Below are 25,765 nucleotides of genomic sequence, written 5' to 3'. Positions count from 1 at the left end.
ACAGTGCAATTGAGTTCTGTTGACATTTGACAACTAGCGTTATGCGTCGCTTCATTGCTCTGATTGGTTGTAGGTCTGTCCAATCATGGTCTTTCCGGGTTCATTTAAACACGCCCCATAATCACAGCCAAATGGAGCAGTATCAGACTCGTATTCTGATTAGAATTGATTATGACCATGTCAGGCTAGGAAAAATAACAACAACATGGAAGAGGTTACACTCTAAAGCATCAAGAGTTCAAAACAGACACAAACACTCAGACACACACACACATGTAAAGACACACACACAAACCACAATATTATACACATACAAATGAACTGGGCTATTATTAATGTGGTAAAATTGAGCCAAAAGTCCCAAATAAGAGGTTAAAATCAGATCGATTATGCAGTGATAAAACATATCTGTTCATTTTTGTTACATTTTTATTGAATTTAGATGTTATATGTTTAAAATGTTCTCCTCTGTGCTCAGGTTTGAATGTAGTAACGTTTCTGCAAAAACAGACATTCAAATCAACATAAAATAAAAAAATAAAAAAGTAGTCTTTGAGAATGTCTAAGTATAAATCCAATGTCACAACTTAAATAAAAATGTAAAAAAAAAATATTATGTGTAAATACACTAAAGAATTTTTAAGCCACTTTATATAGATTTATATAGGAACACTATATATTTATATAGTGGTCATAACAGGGCATTAACTTAGTTTTTCTTTTTTTTACTGCCACTAGAGGGCAATAACTATCTTCATAATATATATATATATATATATATATATATATATATATATATATATATATATATATATATATATATATACAGTATTGTTCAAAATAATAGCAGTACAATGTGACTAACCAGAATAATCAAGGTTTTTCGTATATTTTTTTATTGCTACGTGGCAAACAAGTTACCAGTAGGTTCAGTAGATTCTCAGAAAACAAATGAGACCCAGCATTCATGATATGCACGCTCTTAAGGCTGTGCAATTGGGCAATTAGTTGAATTAGTTGAAAGGGGTGTGTTCAAAAAAATAGCAGTGTGGCATTGAGATCACTGAGGTCATCAATTTTGTGAAGAAACAGGTGTGAATCAGGTGGCCCCTATTTAAGGATGAAGCCAACACTTGTTGAACATGCATTTGAAAGCTGAGGAAAATGGGTCGTTCAAGACATTGTTCAGAAGAACAGCGTACTTTGATTAAAAAGTTGATTAGAGAGGGGAAAACCTATAAAGAGGTGCAAAAAATGGTAGGCTGTTCAGCTAAAATGATCTCCAATGCCTTAAAATGGAGAGCAAAACCAGAGAGACATGGAAGAAAACGGAAGACAACCATTAAAATGGATAGAAGAATAACCAGAATGGCAAAGGCTCAGCCAATGATCACCTCCAGGATGATCAAAGACAGTCTGGAGTTACCTGTAAGTACTGTGACAGTTAGAAGACGTCTGTGTGAAGCTAATCTATTTTCAAGAATCCCCCGCAAAGTCCCTCTGTTAAAAAAAGGCATGTGCAGAAGAGGTTACAATTTGCCAAATAACACATCAACTGGCCTAAAGAGAAATGGAGGAACATTTTGTGGACTGATGAGAGTAAAATTGTTCTTTTTGGGTCCAAGGGCCACAGGCAGTTTGTGAGACGACCCCCCAAACTCTGAATTCAAGCCACAGTACACAGTGAAGACAGTGAAGCATGGAGGTGCAAGCATCATGATATGGGCATGTTTCTCCTACTATGGTGTTGGGCCTATTTATTGCATACCAGGGATCATGGATCAGTTTGCATATGTTAAAATACTTGAAGAGGTCATGTTGCCCTATGCTGAAGAGGAAATGCCCTTGAAATGGTTGTTTCAACAAGACAATGACCCAAAACACACTAGTAAACGGGCAAAGTCTTGGTTCCAAACCAACAAAATTAATGTTATGGAGTGGCCAGCCCAATCTCCAGACCTTAATCCAATTGAGAACTTGTGGGGTGATATCAAAAATGCTGTTTCTGAAGCAAAACCAAGAAATGTGAATGAATTGTGGAATGTTGTTAAAGAATCATGGAGTGGAATAACAGCTGAAAGGTGCCACAAGTTGGTTGACTCCATGCCACACAGATGTCAAGCAGTTTTAAAAAACTGTGGTCATACAACTAAATATTAGTTTAGTGATTCACAGGATTGCTAAATCCCAGAAAAAAAAATGTTTGTACAAAATAGTTTTGAGTTTGTACAGTCAAAGGTAGACACTGCTATTTTTTTGAACACACCCCTTTCAACTAATTGCGCAATTGCACAGCCTTAAGAGCGTGCATATCATGAATGCTGGGTCTCATTTGTTTTCTGAGAATCTACTGAACCTACTGGTAACTTGTTTGCCACGTAGCAATAAAAAATATACTAAAAACCTTGATTATTCTGGTTAGTCACATTGTACTGCTATTATTTTGAACAAGACTGTATATATATATATATATATATATATATATATATATATATATATATATATATTGAATGCCTTGTCTGTATTTTAACATGGATGGAATACTTTTTTAATTGAAAAGAAATAAAACAATAAATGATGTATATTTTTTATATTATTATCAATGGGGAAAAATGTGGAGTTACATTTTAAGACTTCGGTCACTTTTGACCGGGAAGAGGACAGGTCTGACCCTTAAATGAAGAGGACCAATTAAAGCAGAAAACTGGAAGTTGAAGTGCATGGCTTTGACCCATTGTGGTAATTAATACGTTAATTTACATTTGTTAGTTATTATATGTTATATGTTATTGGGAATTAATACATTATGACACATTTAACTAATACAAATTTAATGATTACTTAATCTATTAATCATATAGAATGTTCATTATTTGCTGATGCAGTAATCATTAATAAATGGTGTAGTTCCTAATGTCATACATAGTCATGAGTCATACATTAACTTATGATTATCTGTGCATTATTTAAGCATGAATTAATGCATATTAGTGCACCCGTATTGTAGTGTGTTACCAACTTTTTGGAGTATCAAAATTTCAGTTTTGTAGCTGCCTAAGGATGGGCAGAAAGCGCTAAGATGTTTTCAAAGATTAATGAAAGTCTTACGGATTCTTAAAGACATGAGGGTGAGTAATTAATGACAGACTTTTTTGGGTGATTTAACCCTTTAATGGTTCAAGTGTTGACAAAAAATATGTGTCTCCAGCTGTTTTTGGAAAATGGCTAAAAGCTCAGGAGCTCCGGTTGAGTTGGGTAGGACTTTCCACCAGCATGGAACAGTCAACGTAACAGTCCATGGAAATAACTTTTTCCCTCTTTGGGATGGCACCATAAGGTGCCATTCACTTTCAGAACACAAGCTTCTGGAGGGCACAATGGTCTGAAGTAGTGAGTGTAAGTATAGGGCAAACATCAGTGCCTTGAATTTAATGCAAGCTGCAATTGGCAGCCAGTGCACATTTATGAAGTGAGGTGTGACGTGCGCTCTTTTCAGCTCGTTATAGACCATACTTGCTGTAGTATTCTGGATCAGAGAGATTTGACATTACGATAGCAGTCTGGATAGAACAAGAGCTCGAACAAGGAGTTGTGTTGCATTCATCGATAGAAAGGTCCTGATTCTCCTAATGTTGTATAAGGCAAATCTGCCGCACCATGTACTTCTAGCAATGTAGTATGTGAAGTTTAACTGATCATCAATCAACTCCAAGGTTCTTGGCTGTCTTGGATGGAGATATGGTTGAATAGAGCTGAATGGAGAAGTTGTGATGAAGTGTTGGATTGGCTGAGATCACAAGCAGTTCAGTCTTTGCAAGGTTGAGTTGAAGGTGGTCCTTTATCCAGCAAGAAATGTCTGTCAGGCAGGCCAAGATGCAAGCAGCTACCGCCGGATCATCTAGCTGGAATGAAAGGGTATGCGAGTTGTGTCATCAACATAGCAATGTCATACTTTGCACCCCAAAATACATTTTTGTGACGTATGGGGACATTCCATAGGCGTAATGGTTTTTATACTGTACAAACCGTATTTTCTATCCCATTATACTGCCCCTACCCCTAAATATACCCATCACAGGAAACATTCTGCATTTTTACTTTCTAAAAAAAAACTCATCCTGTATGATTTATAAGCATTTTGAAAAGTGGGGACATGGCCAATGTACTCATATTTCACCCTTTCCTTGTAATACCTATGTCATACCCATGTCAAAGTTGGGACAACATAGATGACATATCAAATGTTTAAACTGAGAAAGTGTATAATTTTAAGGGGAAAATATGTTAATTTTGAATTTCATTACATCAACACATGTCCAAAAAGTTGGGACAAGGCCACATTTTTACCACTGTGTGGCATCCCCTCATCTTTCTATAATAGTCTGCATGCGTCTGTGGACTGAGGGGACAATTTGCTCAAGTTTGGCAATAGGAATGTTGTCCCATTTTGGTCTAATAAAGTGAAGTGAAAAATGCTGCGAGCCATATATTATAAATCTATTAGACAGTCTATTAGTGAAAGCGATTTTCATGCGCTTTTTCTTGTGACAATGTTTTCTGGAAGTATTCCTGAGCCCATGTTGTGATTTCCATTACTCCTTTCTGATATTGCTCCACTATTTTTCGCTGCAGCATTGGGGGAAATGGTGATCCTCTGCCCATCTTGACTTCTTAGAGACATGACACTGCCACTCTGAGAGGTTTTTTTTTTTTAATATACCAAATAATTTTGCTAATTGACCTAATAAGTTGCAAACTTGTCTCATGAATAACAACAGTTATAATACATTAGAATATGCATCTATTTGTGATTACAACTTTGCGTTTGATCATTGACCTGATATTAATCAAAATATGATTTGTGCTCGGAAAAGTTTTAATGACGATGCAAAAGAAATAAAGAAAGACATTTTTTTTTTTCCTGGGTTATAGAAGGAGATTAGTGTCAGTTGACACACTTTGTTATTCAGTTAAAATTTCTAAGTAAAATGCCCAGAGGAAAAAAAAAAAATTCAGGGTATTGTGAAGTCAATATGCAATTTGAAGGCAAATTGCTATAAAACAAAATTAAATAATTAAAGGGTTAGTTCACCAGAAAAATCATCATTTACTCATTCTCATTCCAAACTCCTAACTTTTTCGGAAAAAAACAAAACAAATTAACTTACTTAAAAAAAAAAAAAAAAAAAAAAAAAAAAAATATATATATATATATATATATATATATATATATATATATATATATATATATATATATATATATATATATATATATATATATATATATATATATATATGAGAGATTTCTGACCCCCTCTGTCCCCCTTCTGTCCATCTCAGGTTTCATTAAAAAGATCTTCATTTATGTTTCGAGGATGAACAAAAGTTTACATGTTTTAAATTAAACCTTTAAAGTAAAATAAGTAAATAAATAGGTGAACACATAATTTATATTTTCATTGTTATTGTCCTGTTAAAAACATTTTATTACCTAAAGGTTAAAAACCTCCTCCGTGAGGTTTCCGTAGCTCCTCCGTGAGAGAACTGTGCCGCTCTCTCACGGCTCTTGCTTGCCAGCCATGCTTGTCACAGTGACTTGTAACTAAACGTTATTATAAAGTGTTACCGATTATTGATTATAACAGCCAAATAGTTCCAGCAATTTCTCATCAAGACAATAATTTGCTCATTTGTATAAAGTTTTGTTCAGTGCTTCATTTCTGATCAATTTGCAATACTAATAAGTTGCAAACTTGACACTGATAATAATCAAAATATGACGTGCTCAAAGTGTCAGTTGTGTGTGTAAATTATTAAAACAGTGTAAAAAGGGGGAAGTTTAAGAACCACTGACTTGGTTTACAATGAGCTTGAGCATATAAGAGAGACCCTCTGCTTAATTGATCAACTAAATATTAAGGAAAAAATCTCTATTCAGCAATCTGGGCCATGCATTCTATGAAAGATCTTATTGGCCAGGGTCACTCATGAAAGACGACTGGAGAGCTTAACTTAATCCTGGAATGCAATTAATATTCCACATACCTGTGTAATTATCAGAGCACTAAAATGAAAATATAACAGACAGGCAAACCACACACTAAATACAAAACACTTCACAAAATGTAAAAAAAAAACAAGAGCCAGGGAGCTTGCGAAAGACTTGCTTGGAATTCAAGAAAAAGCATAGAAATAGACAAGCACAAGTCGTTTTCTCACAGAACGCTCTCAGTGGGGTTGTACAAAAATATGGAGCACAAAGAAAGAAAAAAGAAAGAAAAAGAAAAAGAAGCACTCAACAACCTCTTTCTGTCCATTGACCAGCCAAAGGCACACAACTATTTTTCCCTCTCCCTGAACGCAATCATTTCAGAATTGATTTTCATGGCTGAGGGAGAAATAATGTGAATTCTTCTAATGTAGAAAATATATGTGTTCCTTTTGGTTAACCAGTACAAACCATATTTCAGTCTTGTCAGAGAGGCTAGCGAAGAAATCTCTCATCCCAAGCAAGGCTTTTCCCCCTTTGGTATGAGACAACTCATCATTTTCTCAAATCAATCATATCAACTCCTCGAGAAGGAAAAGCGCCAGTGCTTTTACAGGTGCTCCACCTCGATATGTAGGTCATCGTATTACTGTGACCATATCAGATGATAATACTGTGCTATTCTGATTCATACCATGGGACAGACACAGTACTTTAACTCTGTAAAGCCTGACATTTGAAGTAATAATCAGGGTACTTTAGACACTTTTGATAAAATGGCATTTTTACAATTATATTAAAAGTCATTTTATTTGAAAAAAAAAAAAAAAAAAAAAAAAACTTCAGATGACAAAGGCATGTAATAGATTGAGTACAACATGTTTTGGTCATGTTCATAATTTATATTCTTTAGAAATGTGCATATAAAATATGATACAGTGGGCTTTATGGCGTTACAGAATGCCATGGTACACACAATAGTACATACCCTAATAAACAATGTCCAAATGCATTTTGGTGTGCTCTAAATTACCTCACGTGTTTGTCAAAACCTACAGACCTCAACAGGGTTGCAAAAATGCCATTGCATTTCTGAAATAAATGTTTATTTGAGTAAATTTGCTACATAGAGTTGTGTTGCAGAAGTGGGTATGTTTTAGTCTGTTTAGCTGAGCGTATTGATTAAATGGTGTCTGTGAACACAGTCTAGGTTTCATTATTGAACTATCCATTCACTAGTCTATTATCAATGGATAGGTGTCATAGGTTATTAATGATCAATCTTTTGAGTGAATAAGACTATTGATTGTTGTTTGAAACTGGTACTCTTGGATTGTCCCGGTTCCTGTATTACTTTGCTTCAGCCTAAATCAGAAAAGAGTCTGAACTTGTATTAATTTTCATAGAGATAGTAATATATATTTTTCCCTCTATGGAACAGAAAGTAATCTTTTGTAGAATGTTTTTGTCCACACACTGAATGTCAGTGTGATCCATAAAAAACAAATGACCCCATTGACTCTCAGTGTATAGACAACTAAGTCATTTTTTTTTCTAAACATCTTCATTTGTTCTACAGAGGAAAGAAAATCATACATTGACATGGGGGTGAGTAAATTAACATTTTCATTTTTGGTGAACAATCCCTTTAGGGGTAAGATACATCGGCTTGACTGCTAACCTGTATAGAGAAATACTAATTAACTATGACATTAAGTTGCTCTTTACATTTGCTCAGCGTACACTGCCACTGCCGCAGGCTGTTTGTCAAAGAAAATCTAGGCCCAAAAGCAATGTCTTGTGTTGATCAAACTTCAAAACGTAGCCACTTTGCAACCTCAGCTTTTGGCTCATGATCTCCAAACGATATTATCCCTGAGGCAATATGTGATGGCATAAAAATATGCCATAATTTGCACATGATTAACAATAAAATGCAAAGTTTTAATCAGTAGATTGTGTTACTGTGTTTACTGATTCCAGGTACTTCAGTATTCCTTTAGCAATCGAATTAGCATTGTTTGTTTTTCTAGGTAGGTTACACACAAGCCCCTTTTCATTAGCTGGACTTTTCATGTAAATGTCAATAGTAGGGTGACCATATTTTGATTACCGAGAACCAGGAAACTCTGCCCAGGAAGGAGATACTCAAATGATATTCCAAGTTTACTCAAAGATTCCTTATTAAAGGTGCCCTAGAATGAAAAATTGAATTAACCATGGCATAGTTGAATAACAAGTGTTCAGTACATGGACATCACATACAGTCTCAAACACCATTATTTTCTCCTTCATATGTACATTTTGGGATGTGGGAACTTTTCATACCCTCAATCTTGAGTACCTATAGAGTAGTATTGCATCCTTCATATCTCCAAAAAGTCTTTAGTTTTATTATATTTATAAAAGAAATATAGGCTGTACCGAGTCTTTCTGGAGAAAAAAAAAACGAGCGCCTGGAGGCGTATCGTGTGGGCGGAGCTAAAGAATGATGAGTGCGAACAAAGCGGTGACGTCCTCAAGCGTGGAGAAACCCATGGCTATCGATCTCAGCTAATAGATAACGATCCAGAATCAAATTCGGAGGCTGAAATAAATTGAACAGGAGAAACAGCGACAGCAGGACTCTGTGGTATGTACTGTATTTAGTGGCCTGTCAACATTTGTGTGTCTTTACAGTTTATGAGGACATGATTTGGTTTATGGACTATTCTATGCGACTAAACCTTAGCAGTAGCAAGCAAAATTATAGGAGGAATGTTTGTCCAAAGGCTAAAGACTACAGCCAGCAGAGGGAGCCATTTCCGCAAGTTTTGAACCCGCACATGAGGGATGGGAGATTACACTCAGATCTCAGCTCGCAGCTACAGGCACTCATTTAAACGGAGCTATGGTGAGCAATGTAAGTCTTTTAACTACTCAAATTAATTTCTATGAAAGGTAAGCTTGCAAAGGCATGAACTGAAACGCGCCAGACTGAACTTGTGTTGTGAATGTATGCCACGAGTGTAGTCGCAATTACCTCAGCTCTCATCACTAGAGCTCATCAGCTCATTTATCTCACTCTTGCAGTTAGTGCTCAGTGCTGTGATACTCACGCGGTGACTCACTCATTATATTGAACAGACACGTTCAGTTCCCTTTATCGAGGGAACTCGCACTGCGTCATCGTAGATGACACATCGGGGAACGCCCTCGGCGTGACGCTGCTGAGTTCATATCAAAAAAGTCCAATCTTGATTGGTGTTGCGTAATGACGTAACGAGTGACGGCATACCCGGAGGTATAAAGGGACGCCGGCACAAGCAAACGCAGCTTCCTGCTTTCAGCGGTCGCGCTCTGTGTTCTGTCTGTCTATTTGGTGTTGTTTGTCCCGTAGGGCTTATTATATCATTAGATATGGCGAGCGAGCAGTTTAGACGGTGTGTGCCTCCCTGTCCGCGCTTTATTTCGGGCACGGACACACACCAGCTCTGTGTGCAGTGTCTCGGCATGCAGCACGCCCGGGCCGCTCTCGAGGGAGCGGCTTGCGGCGAATGTGATAAGCTGCCGCTGAGAGTACTGCGCTCGCGGCTGGCGGTCTTTGACGAGGCCGGTCAGCCTCGCGAGCCTCGCGGTTCTGGGCCCGCTGTTGCCGAGGCAGAGCGGCGCCGCAGGTCGTGGGGCTCGCAGCTGGATCTGTCAGCGGGATTAGGGAATGTTGAGGCATCTCTCTCTTCCTCTGACGATTCAGAGGATCTTCCGCCACGTGTGGAAGCCCGCGCTGCGGCTTCTTCCCGCGAGGCGGAGGATCAGGTGCTCATGCTGTCCGATTCCGAGGGATCGTTGACAATGAGCACCGAAGCAGGCGCAGTGGGGCAGTCGCCACCCCACTCGCAGGCTATGGAGGAGCTCGTGGAGGTCTTGACTCGCGCTGTGGCCAAGCTGAGCTTAGATTGGCCACAAGAGGAAGTGCACGTCCAGCCGCCAAGCAAGCTGGACGAGCGCTTCTTCAAGCGTCGAGCCCAGCCTCCACGCCGGGGTCTGCCGTTTTTCCCCGACCTGCACAGTGAGCTGTGCAGAGCGTGGGAGAAACCCTTCTCAGCACGTTTGACTACGCCCCCTGCACTTGACTTCGCTAACGTGCTGGGAGCGTCTGAGAAGGGATATGTTGCGCTGCCGAGGGTAGAAGAGGCGCTCGCGGGCCACCTCTCTCCCGAGACAGCAGCTTCATTGAAGACCCCGGCATTGCCCTCGAAACCATGCCGAGAGACTTCGAAGCTGGTGGCGAGGGCATATAGTGCGGCTGGTCGCGCTGGTGGGTGCCTGCACACTCTTGCGGTTCTGCAGGCCTACCAAGCGGACTTGCTGAAGGAGCTCGATGAGGGCGAGGGTCCCTCTCCGGAGGATGTGACTGAGCTGAGGAAGGCAGCGGATTTGTCTCTTCGTGTCACCAAACAAGCGGCCCGTGATATCGGCCGCTCCATGGCGGGTTTGGTGTGTGCGGAGAGGCATCTCTGGCTGAACCTGTCGGGGATCAGGGAGAGAGACAGACACTTTCTCCTTGATTCCCCGGTTTCGCCTTCTGGCCTTTTCGGCGGCGCTGTGAGCACCGTCGTCGAGAGGTTTCAGGAGGTGAAAAAGCAGGCGGCCGCTCTCAGCCAGTTCATCCCTCGCCGCTGGGGCTCCTCCAGCAAGGCTGCCTCGAGCGGGCAGTCTCGGCCAGCAGAGGGCTCCTCGCACCGTGAGGTGCAGAAGCAGAGCGTCGCTTCTCGTGCCCCTCCTGAGGGAGCTTGGCAGAAGAAGCGACGCTCTCGCGGGAAGTCTTCAAAGCCGAAGACCGACCTGAGGGAGGTTATTCAGGCCAAGAAGGCTTCCAAGCGGTCCTAGCTGCGGCAGGACCGCTGAGAGCTGTCCCCCACGGGGCGGAGCGACCGAGGTCGTTCTCCCCCCGAGGCTCTCGGGAAATCGATGTTGTGCTCTCGCAGTCAAAAGGGCTCCGGACCACGTCGTTTCCCCATGTTCGCGCGCGGCTCTGGCCAGCACATATAAAATCTGCGGCAGAGCAGCGACTGCGTTCACACACCGAAAATCTGCCTCGATTAGTCCCTGCCGGTTATCCGCTTCAGGGGGTCGAGGCAGAGGTTCGGTTGATACCCCAGACCAGCCTCGAGAGGCTGGTCCCCTTATCAGAGTATCTCGGCGCATGGTCATGCCTTCCGAATATCTCTGTGTGGGCCCTGCGCACTGTAGAACGGGGATACAGACTGCAGTTCAGAGTTCCCCCCCCGAAATTTGGGGGGATAGTCTGGACAGTGGTCGGTCCCGAGCAGGTGGGGGTAATGGGGCAGGAAGTACGCTCTCTGCTGGAAAAAGGGGCGATAGAAAGGGTCCCCCCGCCAGAAAGGGAGGTCGGGTTCTACAGCCGGTACTTCATAGTCCCCAAGAAGGATGGGGGGTTGCGTCCAATATTAGATCTCAGGCTTCTGAATCGGTCTCTGAGGAGATACAGGTTCAGGATGCTAACCATTCCTGTTATCGTGAGTCAGATCCAGTTCGAGGACTGGTTCGTCACGATAGATCTAAAGGACGCTTACTTCCATATTTCCATCCTTCCCAGTCACAGGAAGTTCCTGAGGTTCGCTTTCGGGGGCGAAGCGTTCCAATATCGGGTCCTTCCCTTTGGCCTAGCCTTGTCACCTCGCACCTTCACGAAGTGCATGGATGCAGCCCTGGCTCCGCTAAGACTCCAGGGCATCCGGGTACTGAATTATATCGACGACTGGTTGATCATGGCCAGGTCGTACGATATGGCAGTTCAGCATCGAGATGCTGTCCTAGCACACATGAGGTGTTTGGGGTTGAGACTCAACGCGAAAAAGAGCACGTTGACGCCCTCCCAGAGAATTACGTTCCTGGGAATAGTGTGGGACTCGGTAACGATGCGGGCACACATGTCACCCGCACGTATCGAGACCATACGGGCGGAGGTCTCAAGTATAAGGTTGGGCCACAGCATCACTGTCAAACAGTTCCAGAGACTGGTGGGTCTCATGGCAGCAGCGTCCAGTGTGATTCCACTCGGCCTGCTCCACATGAGACCGCTACAATGGTGGCTGAGAACCAAGGGGTTTTCTCCGAAGGGGAATCCCTTTCGTATGATCAGGGTAACGCGCAAGTGCATTCGTTCCCTGGTTATATGGAAGAAACCTTGGTTTCTGTCCCTGGGGCTAGTATTGGGAGCATCGTGTTGCCGGAAAACCGTTTCAACAGATGCATCCCTTACTGGTTGGGGCGCGGTCATGGAAGGCCGAGGGGCGAGAGGTCCTTGGACAGCCCAGCATGCTTCATGGCACATCAACTGCCTAGAGATGCTGGCTGTCTGGAAAGCTCTGAGGAGTTTTCTCGAGGACCTTCGCGGCCACCATGTCCTGATACGATCCGACAACACTGCCGTGGTATCGTATCTAAATCATCAGGGGGGTCTGAGATCGCGCTCTCTGTACAGACTGGCGCATCAAGTCCTCCTGTGGTCCCACGGGAAACTGTCTTCTCTCAGGGCAGTTTATATCCCGGGGGACCAGAACCAGGGAGCAGACATCCTGTCGAGGCAGGGGCTGAGGCCCGGGGAGTGGCGTCTCCATCCAGAGGTGGTGGAGGCCATATGCGAGAGGTTCGGCCGAATGGAAGTGGATTTGTTTGCGTCTCGAGAGACGACCCACTGTCCACTTTGGTTCTCCCTCAGGCATCCGGCTCCGTTGGGCCTGGATGCCATGTCACAGGCGTGGCCGAGGCTGCGTCTGTACGCATTTCCCCCGATTGCTCTGCTCCCGGGAGTTCTGGAGCGGGTTCGCCGGGAAGGCATTCGCCTGCTTCTGATAGCACCCCGGTGGCCGACCAGGGTATGGTTCTCCGACATTATGGACCTGCTAGACGACCTTCCATGGCAGATTCCTCTGAGGAGGGATCTGTTGACTCAGGCGGGGGGCTCGATATTTCACCCCCAGCCAGAGTTATGGAACCTGTGGGCTTGGCCCCTGAGGGGGCAGAGCTCATAGAGGAAGGGCTGTCAGCAGGTGTCGTGGAGACTATACTCAGCTCCAGGGCTCCTTCCACCAGGAAGCTGTACAACTTGAAGTGGAGAGTGTTCTCCATATGGTGTAGAGACCGTGAAGTAGACCCAGTGAACTGCGCTGTGGCTTCAGTACTGGAGTTTCTGCAAGATCGGTTTTCCGCCGGGCTTACCCCGTCCACACTTAAGGTGTATGTGGCAGCGATAGGAGCTTTCCACGCACCATTAGGTGAAGGACCTCTGGGGAGGCACCATCTGGTTGTACGGTTCCTCCGAGGAGCGCGGAGGATGAGACCTGTGGCTCGTTCTAGGATCCCTGCGTGGGATCTGGCAGTGGTTCTCGAAGGGTTGGTTGAGGCCCCCTTCGAACCGCTGGAGTTGGCTGAGGCCAAGAACCTCACGCTTAAGGTAGCTTTTCTCTTAGCCATCACCTCTCTGAGGAGGGTGGGGGACCTTCAGGCATTGGCAGTAACACCCAATTGCTTGGAGTTTGCCCCAGGCAACGTGAAAGCTATCTTGCGGCCGACCCCGGGATACGTCCCCAAGGTACCGTCTAATGCGGTACGGTCGGTGGTTCTCCAGGCTTTTCATCCCCCGCCTCATGTGACGGCAGATGAGGGCAGGCTTCACCTCCTCTGCCCGGAGGATTTATTTGGAGAGGTCTGCCCAGTGGAGGAAGTCAGACCAGTTGTTAGTGTGCTTTGGTCCACCTAGGAAGGGGCTGCCTGCAGCGAAACAGACAATTAGTAACTGGATTGTCCAGGCAATAGCAACGGCCTATCAGGTGCGCAACTTGCCTTCACCTATAGCCGTGAGGGCTCATTCTACCAGGGGCATGGCCTCCTCGGTAGCCCTCCTTTCCGGAGCTTCTCTGCAAGAGATTTGCGAGGCGGCTGGGTGGGCCACACCGCATACCTTCGTGAGGTATTATAGTCTGCACCTCCCGGTGACGCCAGGCGCTAGGGTGCTCGCCCCCTGATTATGCACTCCGGTTCATGTCATGGGGTGCAAGATAGGCGAGGACTAGTGGGTACTCGTTCCCCGATGTGTCATCTACGATGACGCAGTGCGAGTTCCCTCGATAAAGGGAACGTCTCGGGTTATGAATATAACCCATGTTCCCTGAGAGGGAACGAGACACTGCGTCTCGTAGCCCCGCCTATCTACAGAGCGGCCCGCTTCATAGCAGTAAGCTGCGTTTGCTTGTGCCGGCGTCCCTTTATACCTCCGGGTATGCCGTCACTCGTTACGTCATTACGCAACACCAATCAAGATTGGACTTTTTTGATATGAACTCAGCAGTGTCACGCCGAGGGCGTTCCCCGATGTGTCATCTACGATGACGCAGTGTCTCGTTCCCTCTCAGGGAACATGGGTTATATTCATAACCCGAGACGTTTTTAATTGTTATGTCTTCTCCAACTCAGTCGCAGTAATCAAGTTGGTGGCTTAGGGAATGGCCTCACAGGGCAGCGAAGAGGTCTGGGAATTGTAGTCTTTAATCCCCATGAGACAAAAATACATTTTCTGTCTTTTCTCAGTCTAGAAGGCACCAAATTCAACAATAATTTCGCGTTTCTACTACATTGATGACCCAGTTTAAATACAGATTCATCTTCCCAGTGCTGAAGTTGACGCCGCTTTGAAGTGACATTAAAGGGTGCAAGGATATATAATTACACTTCATTCAATTCCTCTGTCCTTGCGTCTTTTCCTCGCATCCTTCCCTCGCATCCTGAAGGGGTGGAACTAAGGAGCGAGGAAAGGAAGCTAGGAAAGGAAACGAGGATGCACAAATAAGAATTGGGAAGCACCCAGGGATGGATGCATAATCTCTCCGTGATGGACTCCACATTAATATTCATGACCCTTCCAAATAAGGCAAAAACAGAGCATTACATCCTAGGGACAATTTCTGGGGTTGTAAATGGACCTGTAAAACCGTATCTGGACAATTTTAATCCTTAAATAAGTCACATATCCAATATGTAGATATCAGAGAAAAATTTAAACTATTGTTTCAACTCATTCTATGACACCTTTAATTTCAATACATTTAAAGTATGCAGGCTTTTCTGGCTATCGCCAGACCAAGCTCAATTTAAGATTGAACATTGGTCTGGGGAGTCTGCTCTGTATTTTCTACTGCACAAGAGGTGGGATCAATGAGCATTTTTTTAATGACTCTGTATGCAATTGGATAGTCTGTCAATCAATCAGACCACAAGAGGCGTGATCAATGGGAAACAACCCATCGTTTCTCAATCCATCATGTTAAACCCTCCAATAGCATGCAAAGTGGATAAGCCAGACTATGATTGGTTCCTGTAAAAGTGTGAAAGAAGCAGTAGAAATTAATTTACAGGTTTCCAGACAGAGTTGCTGGACGAAATCAAATCGCTGGCAGATCAGGCTGGGTTTACCCAGTCTTGTATGCCCCCTCTGTATGGATAGAAAATAGTTATAGGGCCAGGGCTGGACTTGAAAACAGGACATGTCACCCTAAATAGAAAACTCGGTAATACTTCACAATACGGGTGCACTAAAATGCATTACTTCAGATAATCACAGATATGACGTCATTGACAGGCGACGCAATAACACCGTAACACCGGTTAAGATACACTGAAAAAAGTATAACTTTAGTGTTGTTCGTTTAATGTGTATTTTCTCATTGAAATAGCTTAATTTTTTTAATTTTTTCATGTCAAGTAAACATTTTAGCTTAGATTTATGGTTCAATCCATTTTTTTACATTGATAGAATCTAAATGGGCAGCGGGACATTAAACTGAATTTATTAATTTGATCAGAGCATTTTTTTTAGATTAAGCAGGATTTGCACATGCGCATTGTTGACTTGCAGATCCCGCTCTCTGTGGTTCAAAAAAAAAAAAAAAAAAAGTCTGAGAACTGTCTGAGAAGAACACAGCACGAACTTGAGCGATGGCCGTGACGATAACGTTACATTTCAACGGACGTCAGACCCATCCAGCCAGGCTCCGAGACAGAACTACGAGGAACATTGATAAGGTAAGAGAAACTTTGTCTACCGTTAACGTTTTTACCTCAAGTATATCTGACGGGACTTGAGTCTGGCCGTAATTTCAGCGCTAACGCTTGATAGCGTGTAAATTAACTTTTAAGATAGCACTCGAAATGTTCGTAATCTTCATTCAAACTATAACGTTCGGTTATTTTAGCCCCTCATTGGGCGGGTGAGTAATAACCTAAATGCATGCAAACTATCTAAATTCATTTTGTGGGGGCATTGACCGTGTCAAGGGAAAGAGTTAACAATAACATTTCTCGAAACAAGTGCAGTTATAGCCTATATAAGCTACAATATTTTCTGCTTAACTTTTATTAGACTCCAGTTCAAAAGAAAAGTGTGTTTTTTCGCTGAGCACATTCTCTGCAGTCCAAGCGCGCTGAAGCGCTTGCTCATATATCTGAGGTAAATCATTAACACCATCACTGCTTACAGTATTGAACTAAATACATTACAATCGGCTAAAACGAATAAGCAGGTTATTTTTCTGAAAAAGAGTGCTCCCGAGTCTGTGTTTCTCACAGTTTGCGTGAATCGCGGCACAGTTCCACACACACACACACAAAATACCGGCAGTTCAATAGTGAAACTCGCAGCTCTTAAAGGGGCCACACTCTTTTCCAGCTCTTAAAGGGTTAGTTCACCCAAAAATGAAATTAATGTCATTAACTCCTCACCCTAATGTCGTTCCTTACTTTTAAGACCTCCATCTTCACACACAGTTTAAGATATTTTATATTTTAGTCCCAGAGCATATGCAGTCAATGCCCACTTTACTGTCCATTTCCAGAAAGCTAATAAAAACATAATCAAAGTAGTCCATATGTGACATCAGTTGGTTGATTAGATTCTCTTGAAGCATCGAAAATACATTTTGGTCCAAAAATATCAAAAAGACTTTATTCAGCATTGTCTTCTCTTTCGTGTTCCTAAAAAAAGATTAAAACGGTTCGTGAATCAGTGAATTGATCAATGATTCGGATCGCCAATGTCACGTGATTTCAGCAGTTTGGGAGTTCGACACGCGATCCGAACTGCTGAAATCACGTGACATTGGCGATCCGAATCATTGATTAATTCACTGATTCATGAACCATTTTAATCTTTTTTTGAGGAACACGTCGTAGATTAAAAATTCATAGTTTTTGTGATACTTGGACCAAAATGTATTTTCGATGCTTCGAGATTCGAATTAACTAACTGATGTCACATATGGACTGCTTTGATGATGATTTTATGAAAGTGAATGTTTTAGGTCGGCATATAGCAGAGAATAGACTGGGCACACGACTACTCGTTTACGTATGGCATTTGCCCTGGCATTCCACATTTTTAGACCTAACTGTTGATTCACTAATGAGTTGTTGTTGTTGTAATTTAGTACGGTTGTGCTGGGGATTCTGTTTTGTGTTCACCATCTTCTAAACTTATTTCTGTATGCTCTACTTTTAAGATCAATTTAAGTTCATGCGAATTACAACAGTTCCTTTGGTGACAAGTTGGATTACAAGTTCTTGGTGCAGTTGGACAAGCACTCCACCAAACTGTTGGAGGTCATCAGGAGCAAGGGAGGAGTCCACCAGGACATTGCAGGTTTTAGATGAGTAATCTATGAATTTGATAATCAGTGGGATCCATGGCTGAATAGTGTTTTTTTTTTTTTTTTTTTTTTTGTAATTGTTTAATTTTAATTCATAGTTATTGTTCTTACTCAGACTGCAGACATCACCATCAGAAGAGAATCCATCCTCAAATCTCTGATCTACCTCGGCGAACCTTTTGCGCACCTTTTCAAAGAATACCAGGTAAGGGCATCTCTCTCACTTGCTCACACAAATAACACCTACAGACTAACATGGTCATAGTCTAGGTTTTCCTAGCCACTTTTAATAAATAGGGGTGTGATGAGAAACTCAGCTCACAAGATGAGATTTTAACACGATTTATAAGAAATCTTTGTTGCTGAAGTTTGAGCTGTGAACACTTAGACCATGTCCAGACGTACCAAAACAATCTTTTTTTTCCTTGTCTTCCCTGGAACACTGTCAAAATAAGTGTGTCCAAAGGAATCCATTTGCAAATGACTTAACACCTATATGCTATGTAAAATCCAGGCCTGGTCCTCTCTCTTCCTTCACTGTCGTCGCTCCTCCTTCTATTCTCCCTTCACTCCTCTGTGAGAGCTCTGAGACCAGTGTGACGTGCAGTTGGCACTGATCATCCAATTACTTACCGGCCTCGCTTTGCTCTCACTCGTCACGCGCCTATTCAAGTTCAGTTTAGAGTGTGTAAGAGCTGAAAATGGGAGAGTTCTGAAACTATAATGTACTTATTTTCTCTTTGTTTTTTATGCAGGAAAATGAGATTGAAGAACTGGAGCAAACAACCATGGCGATCTTTATCACTGGGAAAGAGGATCCTCTTCATCCACCAAAAGACATTAAAATTGTCATTGAAGGATCAGAGGTCCGGAACCTGCTTGCTATATTGCATACAAATAGGTTATATTTAAAGGTTTAGTTCGCCCAAAAACGAATATTCTGTCATTAAAGGTCCCGTTCTTCGCAATTCTATCTTTCAAACTTTAGTTAGTGTGAAATGTTGCTGTTAGAGCATAAATAATACCTGTAAAATTATAAAGCTCAAAGTTCAATGCCAAGCGAGATATTTTATTTAACAGAAGTTCCCTTTCAAAGCCTACAGCGAGCGGCCGGTTTGGACTACACCGCTGCACTTCCTGCTGTAATGACGTCACTAGAACCGTTTGTTGACTAACGCTCCACCCACAAGAACACACAAAATAGGGGGCGTGGTCTCGTTGCTCTCCTACGTGGAGAAGAGCGCGCATTCAGCGCTTGCATCGCCCCGTTATGGTAAGAGGCGGGACCTTTCCGGGCAAAGTGCGCTAAGCTGCTGTCCAATCACAACAAGGGAAGCGCTGGCCCAATCAGAACTCTTTATGGGTCTTAAGAGAGAGAAATGACATTGGTGTCATTAAAGGCCTGTCTGAGCCATCGGATTTCAACTAAAATATCTTCAATTGTGTTCCGAAGATGAACAAAGGTCTCACGAGTGTCGAACAACATGAGGATAAGTGATTAATGACAGAATTTTTATTTTTGGGTAAACTAACCCTTTAAATGTAGAGCTTACAGCTCTGTATCAGAAACTGATGCAGTGTTCACTGTTCACTGTCTGAGGAGCAGTTCCAGGATTTGTCTCTGGTGTTCAGCTGAAAGAGACTGTTCATCATCATATACATTTATGGACATGAAATACATTTGTATCTTAATATTTTAATTGTATTTTAGGATGTTTTATGGTGAACTGTGTTGTCAGGACAAACATTCCTAATTTAATATTACTATTAATGTGATGTCATCAAGTGGTGATTTGATTATTTGTAACAAATTTGTATTTTTGTGTGAAGCAGACTGTTCTTCATACATGTGACCATGTTCATTGAACAATAAATATAAATGTGTTCTAAAGGAAAGTGTTATGATAGTCATTGATCAAAATGTTTTAAAAGCTTTTTTTGTTTTGATTATACATTTTAAATAATGACATCTTAATTTGAGACAACCTAAAATAATTAATTTACTTTGGCCTATAAATATTACTTTGTTTTAATTTAAATAATTAGTTTATCCCAACATAAAATAATGATTTGTTAGTTTGATCCAATTTAAAATAATTAGTTTGTTCCAATCTAAAATAATTAGTTTGATCAACCTTTAAAAAGTGGTTGCATGGATTTAAACTTTTCAAATTAAACTAAATTAAATTATTTACTTGAGTCAATGTAAAATATTTCGTGTGATCGATTACTTCAATTTTTTTAAGTTGATCCAAGGGTTTTATTTTTTCAGTGTAGCTGATTTCTCTGGTTTTAAACATTGTTGGAAATGTTTGGGATAATGTAAGTACACAGACTTACATTATCCCAAATATATACACAACGAAATACATAACATCGTTCTTCGAGTTACTTTCAGATAATTTAATCAAAAATCTGTCATAATCTAAATTGTGCCTTAAACAAAAGCAATCTCGTGAGGTCGTACGAAGAGTCAGGTCTTACAAATTAGCCACCTTATACAAATACATATGAATTGGTTGTGAGATAGCGTTGAATAAACCACATGATGCGTTTGCAATCACAGTTTGTGTGAAAGGGAATGAAGGTTGTTGTAGTTTTACTGCCACTAGTGTTCGCTTCAACTGATATCTGCAGTGAATTGTGTGTATAGTTATAGGCATAAGGTTGGAAAAACTCAGTGTTGGCTACATAAATGGTTACAAAAAGGTTCAGGAGAGAGCATGGTAAAGAGCCATTTCCAGCAGCCCAATGACAGATTGAGGGAAGCAGTGACTGAATCTAAGAGGGAGGGGAAATGAGACGTTGTTGGCATCAGGGCACCAAGTTGGATGACAACTGCGCCCTTTATCTGACAAGCGCCCCAAAATCCCTTTTGGATTCAAAATGGGAGCCTTTATCAAATTGTGAAAAGCTGTAGTCTGGAAATATATCGTATACAAGCAGAAAGCTGCTAAAAGGACACAGATGCTAGGCCCTGTCTGCTTCTTTCTCCATCCACTTATTTTTACTTCATCTCGAGTGTTGGAAAAATATCACAATAGTTCACAAGTACAACCCTGAAAGGTTACTGCCACAGTTATTCGTTCTTAAAGTAGTCTGCAAAACTTCTGAAATGTAGGACTATGCGTTCAGCTGCTGAGCAGCCAATACTGACAAGTGACAGCTGCCATAATTGTTCAGCTCCTCTGAGATAGTTCTGTAAGCTAGCATATTTGGGTAACAGTCTTATCTTCACCATGTCTTGAAGTCTAATAGCCTCTTGCATTTGCTTTTCCTTATTGAGAGGCTGGAAGCTTATACCGCCTTTGAGCTGTCAGAGTTGTCCTCCTTTCAGAAGTTCAAAAGTTCAGTGAGTTGTTGGAGATCAATACAGTGCTCAAAGCGCTCTCTCAGTTAGTAAATAAACGCAGACCGCAGTTATTATATAGTTGATGTCAGATGATATTCAAAAGAGCAAAGTCATTTGGATGCCCTAAAGAGGTACTTTGTTGTTGGCTAAAAAAAAAATGGTTTGCTACACAAAATCCAAATTTTGCTTAACACAATGGCAAGTGGCATTTGCCGTCAGTGCTAAAACATTTATTTTCTTGCGACAGGCTTTTTGTTGTTCAGTGGCTCATGAGGCACAGCATGGAAACTGAATGCTGCCTCATTTAAATTTCAAATTGAGATCAATTATTCATATATGACTAATGCTGACTAATTATGGCCTCTTTTCTTGCTAAGGTTTAAAAATATATGGAATGTGAAAATATTACTGTTGACTCTTAAATGTCTATTTATGTATTTATATATTTAAGATGCACCTTTATTTTGACATTCATATGCAAATAATCTCCATTGACTCTATTGACCCTCTATCTACACATTTCCGTCGAAAGTGTGCCTTCTCTTTTAAACTGTACATCGTGATGCCTAAACCTTGAAACCTAGCAATAGGACAATGTATTCTCTCCTATCTGAAGTCATTGGTGTGGAAGTACCAGTCATCTGAAAGACTTTCTTCACTGCAAACTCATCACCTTTTTCAGTATTCCCCTGATTCATGCACACATCAGACAAGTTTTTTTTTTTTTTTTTATGTATGGGGCTGTTTTAATATGCATGTATCTGTGAAGTCTGTCTCTCTTCAGAAAAGTATAGATGTCTTTTTAATTTCATGTTAACGCTGTATAATGCATAATAAGTGTTTATAGAGTGCGCAGGGATGATGTCAAAACCTCACTCACTCACTGCCCCAACTGTTTGCTTTGGTGTTTTCTACCTAGCCCACCATGAGAAAGAGCTAGAGCAGGGGTTGCTGAAATCGCCCCCTAAACCCTCATTCACTATTCCCTACATAAGTCCACTATAACAAGTCACTTGAAGGAGTGAATGAAAACGAGTGCGTGCGGACAGCCATTGTGTGTACATCGGCTCTACACTTGTTATTGTGGTGCAACATGTGATTGAATGAGTGCACACAAACATGTCCACTGTGGTTTCGGAGACCACTGCAAATTGCTGTCCTTCAAATAATGCCCTATTTAGGGTATAGGGGCGATTTCGGATTCAGCCATACACATTTTAAAGACACTTTTATCCTCACCAGTCTGAGGTAAGGACGCAGGAAATAAATGAGCCAATTTCTCCCACTGAAGTTCAGACAATGTAGGCTATGCATTTTTTTTTTTAACTAGGAATTTTTTATGCTTCCGTTCTGTCTTTAAGTTCAACTCCACTCAGCCTTTTGAAATCGTAATTTGGTTAATTACGTTGTTTCTGGATTTAAATAAACACTTAAAATAAAGAGATCAAATGTTTCTTGCACTTTTTCATTTTTCCAACACTGGTGGCACTTTATTTTTGCCTGTTTGTGTTTATGGATGATATTGCTAATGATTTTTTTACCAGTTCAATTTGAAGCACAGAGAAAGCAGTGTTGAAGATTAGATACCTTTAGTTTAGGTAGAGACTATACATGTGAATGAACTAGTGGTGAGCCGTTGTCGGCGTTAACGTGCTGCGCTTACGTGAGACTCTTATCAGGCGATAAAATAAAATAACGCCGTTAATCTATTTTCAAAGTTGGGTTGGGAGGTGGTCTTTATACAAGTGTTTCCCAACCGGGGTGCCGTCTGACGAGCCCGGTCTCACGGAAATGCAAATAAATAATAAGAGTGTGCAATCTCGGTGAATGTTTGGCATGCATATGGCATATGGCTTTTTTTCGCGTGCATATGATACGCACTTTATGGCGTATTATACGTACTCGTACTATTTATACGCATTACCATGAGATCGTGTTGGTCTGACGTGAGCAGGGGTGCTGTGTAAAAGGTGCCGTCATGCACTTGCACCGTGGTTCATCTCACATCTGATGACGACACATCTTTGATATGGGCTGTAACTTGAAAATAATGCTTTATGTATGTTTCTGTCGATAGATACACTACTACAACAGCGATAATAAAAGAAAACCATGAGCAAAGCGGCCTCTCTTTGTAAACTGTTCAGTGCATGCGAGTGCTGCCGTATGGCCGAATATGATCAGTAATTTTTGCCGTCATCACCCGGGTGTACAGCCAGAAGACGTGAGGACTCACGCGTGCTGAGAGAAGATTTATCTCTGTGCACTCATCCGAGAGTGCGCAAATGTTTAAGTCTTTAAGTCTTGCACTTGAATGGACAAACTCACACAAAAAGTATGTCAACATGTCCATCTTGATGAGTATCCAAGCAGACATAGTCTGAATATGCCTTAAATGAACTGTATACAGTTGAGAAAGACAATGCAGGGATATGCATTTTCTTTCTTAAAGGATTACTTTAGCGATTAACATATGGCTTTGTATCAGTAGAAACCCTGGAGTATATTCAAATGATCATGCTCCCCCCTCTTATATCCCCCTGAGACGAGAGATTTATCCATTTTATTTCTGGAAAAATTCTTCTCGTGACGCAAATTGACGATATTTGCGTCACAAGAGGAATGATTGCCCAGAGGCGAAAGACTACAGCCAGCAGAGGGAGTCTAAAACAACCAAGTCTAACTTTCTAAAGGAAAAAAAAATCCAAACTTCTTGAAGTTCTGTTTGAGTTCACAGTAAAAAGACCACATTTTTGCTGCCGTCTTGAAATTATATTCATGTAATCCGTTCTCAGAATAAATAAATGTAAAATTGGGACATTGGATCTTCAGTTTCTCCTGTTTAAAATGATATATGGCACACATCAGGCACCCCAAAAATATTCTAGGTCTTTAAGGGTTAAGCCCAGCTCTGAAACCATCGCTGGTTAAGCCCAGCCTCCCTCTCCCCGTTGCACTGCCAAAGCTATCCAGCCTCGTTTCTGCTGTCTCCCTTCAGGCAGTGGCTCTACTCGGCTACACAGATCAACCTGGGGCTTCCAATTCATCAGCTCTGTCTTAGCTTATGGACCCCTCAGCTCCACCTCAGTCCTCCGACCCACTGGCTTCACCTTGGCTCAATGCTCCCTTGGCTTCACCATGGACTGTCTTTACTCTGGCTCTACCTTGATCCATAACTCTGGCCTTAGAGTTGGACTTCTCAATCAGTAGCTTTGCCTTGACCCTCCACCACACTTCCCTACTTTTCCACCATTATCCTCACTCCTTCCATTTCCTACCAAGCCCATGCCTCCACCTCCTGCCTCCCTGCAGTTCCACTGTGGCCCTCCAAGCCTTCAATCAGTTATCTCCACCATGGCCTCACCATGGCTCCTCAATCTTCCAGCTCCATTGTGGACCTTCCAGTCATGGCTCTACGTCATCCTCTTGCCCATCCCTGCACTAGTTCCCCTTGGCTCCTCCCATATCCCCCCTAGTCATCATCTCCTTGGTGTCTTCCTCTGCCTAATCCTCGTCCTCCTACATGCCCTCCCCTTTCTCAGTTTGGACTGTGTTTTGCAGCATATGGACATGATTTCCAGAGACAGGGAGTTATGTCATAGTCATGTTTAGTTTCTGACATGTTTAGTTTTCAGTCATATATTCTTTTAGCAAAAAACTGTGAAAACTGTCAGATTATATCATGAAAAAAAATCAGATTTATATCATTCATACATGATTAGAATATTTATTTTTAAGTTCTTATGTGATCTATATATGGACTTTCAGCAAAACACAAAATGATGAAGTATATAGGTGGGCAGATGGCAGAAGTGATCTGGAATGACGTACTGCTGTCAAATGGGCAGGCCCCTAGAGTCCAACTCCATCTGTAAGAGAAAAAAAGAACAAAAAAATGAACTATGTACAACAGGAGCTTAAAAAACGAGTCGTCTGGACAACGTGCTCCCCTGCCTGCTCACTTAATTGCTCTCTTCTCTCTCTGGACTGAAATTCATCCTCCCATTCCTCTGCTAGAGGAAGTATAGCAGTTAGTGCCCCGGAGGCCCTTTCTTTTGTCCTCTTTACGTCACAGTACCTTCACAGAAAAGGAAAGTGAGTTTCCTGATGAAAGACAAAATGTGGCCCTGTGCCCACTTCACTAAATGCCAACTTCTACAAACTGCCAGTAGAACGATAGAAGGTCTATGGAACTTTGCTATTACTGACTAAAAACTATTGTCCAATCAACATGTTCATATAGTGTTAATTACTGTATATATATATATATATATATATATATATATATATATATATATATATATATATATATATATATATATATATATATATATATATATATATATATATATATATATAGCTTGTAATGCAAAATGTGATTTTATAACATGCATATTAATATCAGTATATTAACAGTATATCAGTATCAATATATCAAAATCATATATTCCCCAGAAGTATATCTTAATAAGGTGATATTTAAATAATTAGCATGTATGTATGTACAATGATGCGCTACAATGATGATCAAGAGATGAACAAATAAATGTTTTTCATATGCCAGATAGGTCATATTTGATACTTGTTTTATTTTTCAAATTGCATCAGTCCGGTACTAACAACATGAAAGTTATTCTTATGTTTACTAAAACATATTCAATTCATTATTAAGTAATGATTTCACAACAAAAAGGAATGTGTATAACATTTTTTTACAATTAT

The sequence above is a fragment of the Pseudorasbora parva genome, chromosome 1 (assembly GCF_024679245.1).
Source record: "Pseudorasbora parva isolate DD20220531a chromosome 1, ASM2467924v1, whole genome shotgun sequence".
NCBI classification, from domain to species: Eukaryota; Metazoa; Chordata; class Actinopteri; order Cypriniformes; family Gobionidae; genus Pseudorasbora; species Pseudorasbora parva.
The sequence above is the reverse complement of the archived record's forward strand: the minus strand, read 5'-3'. Positions refer to the sequence as shown.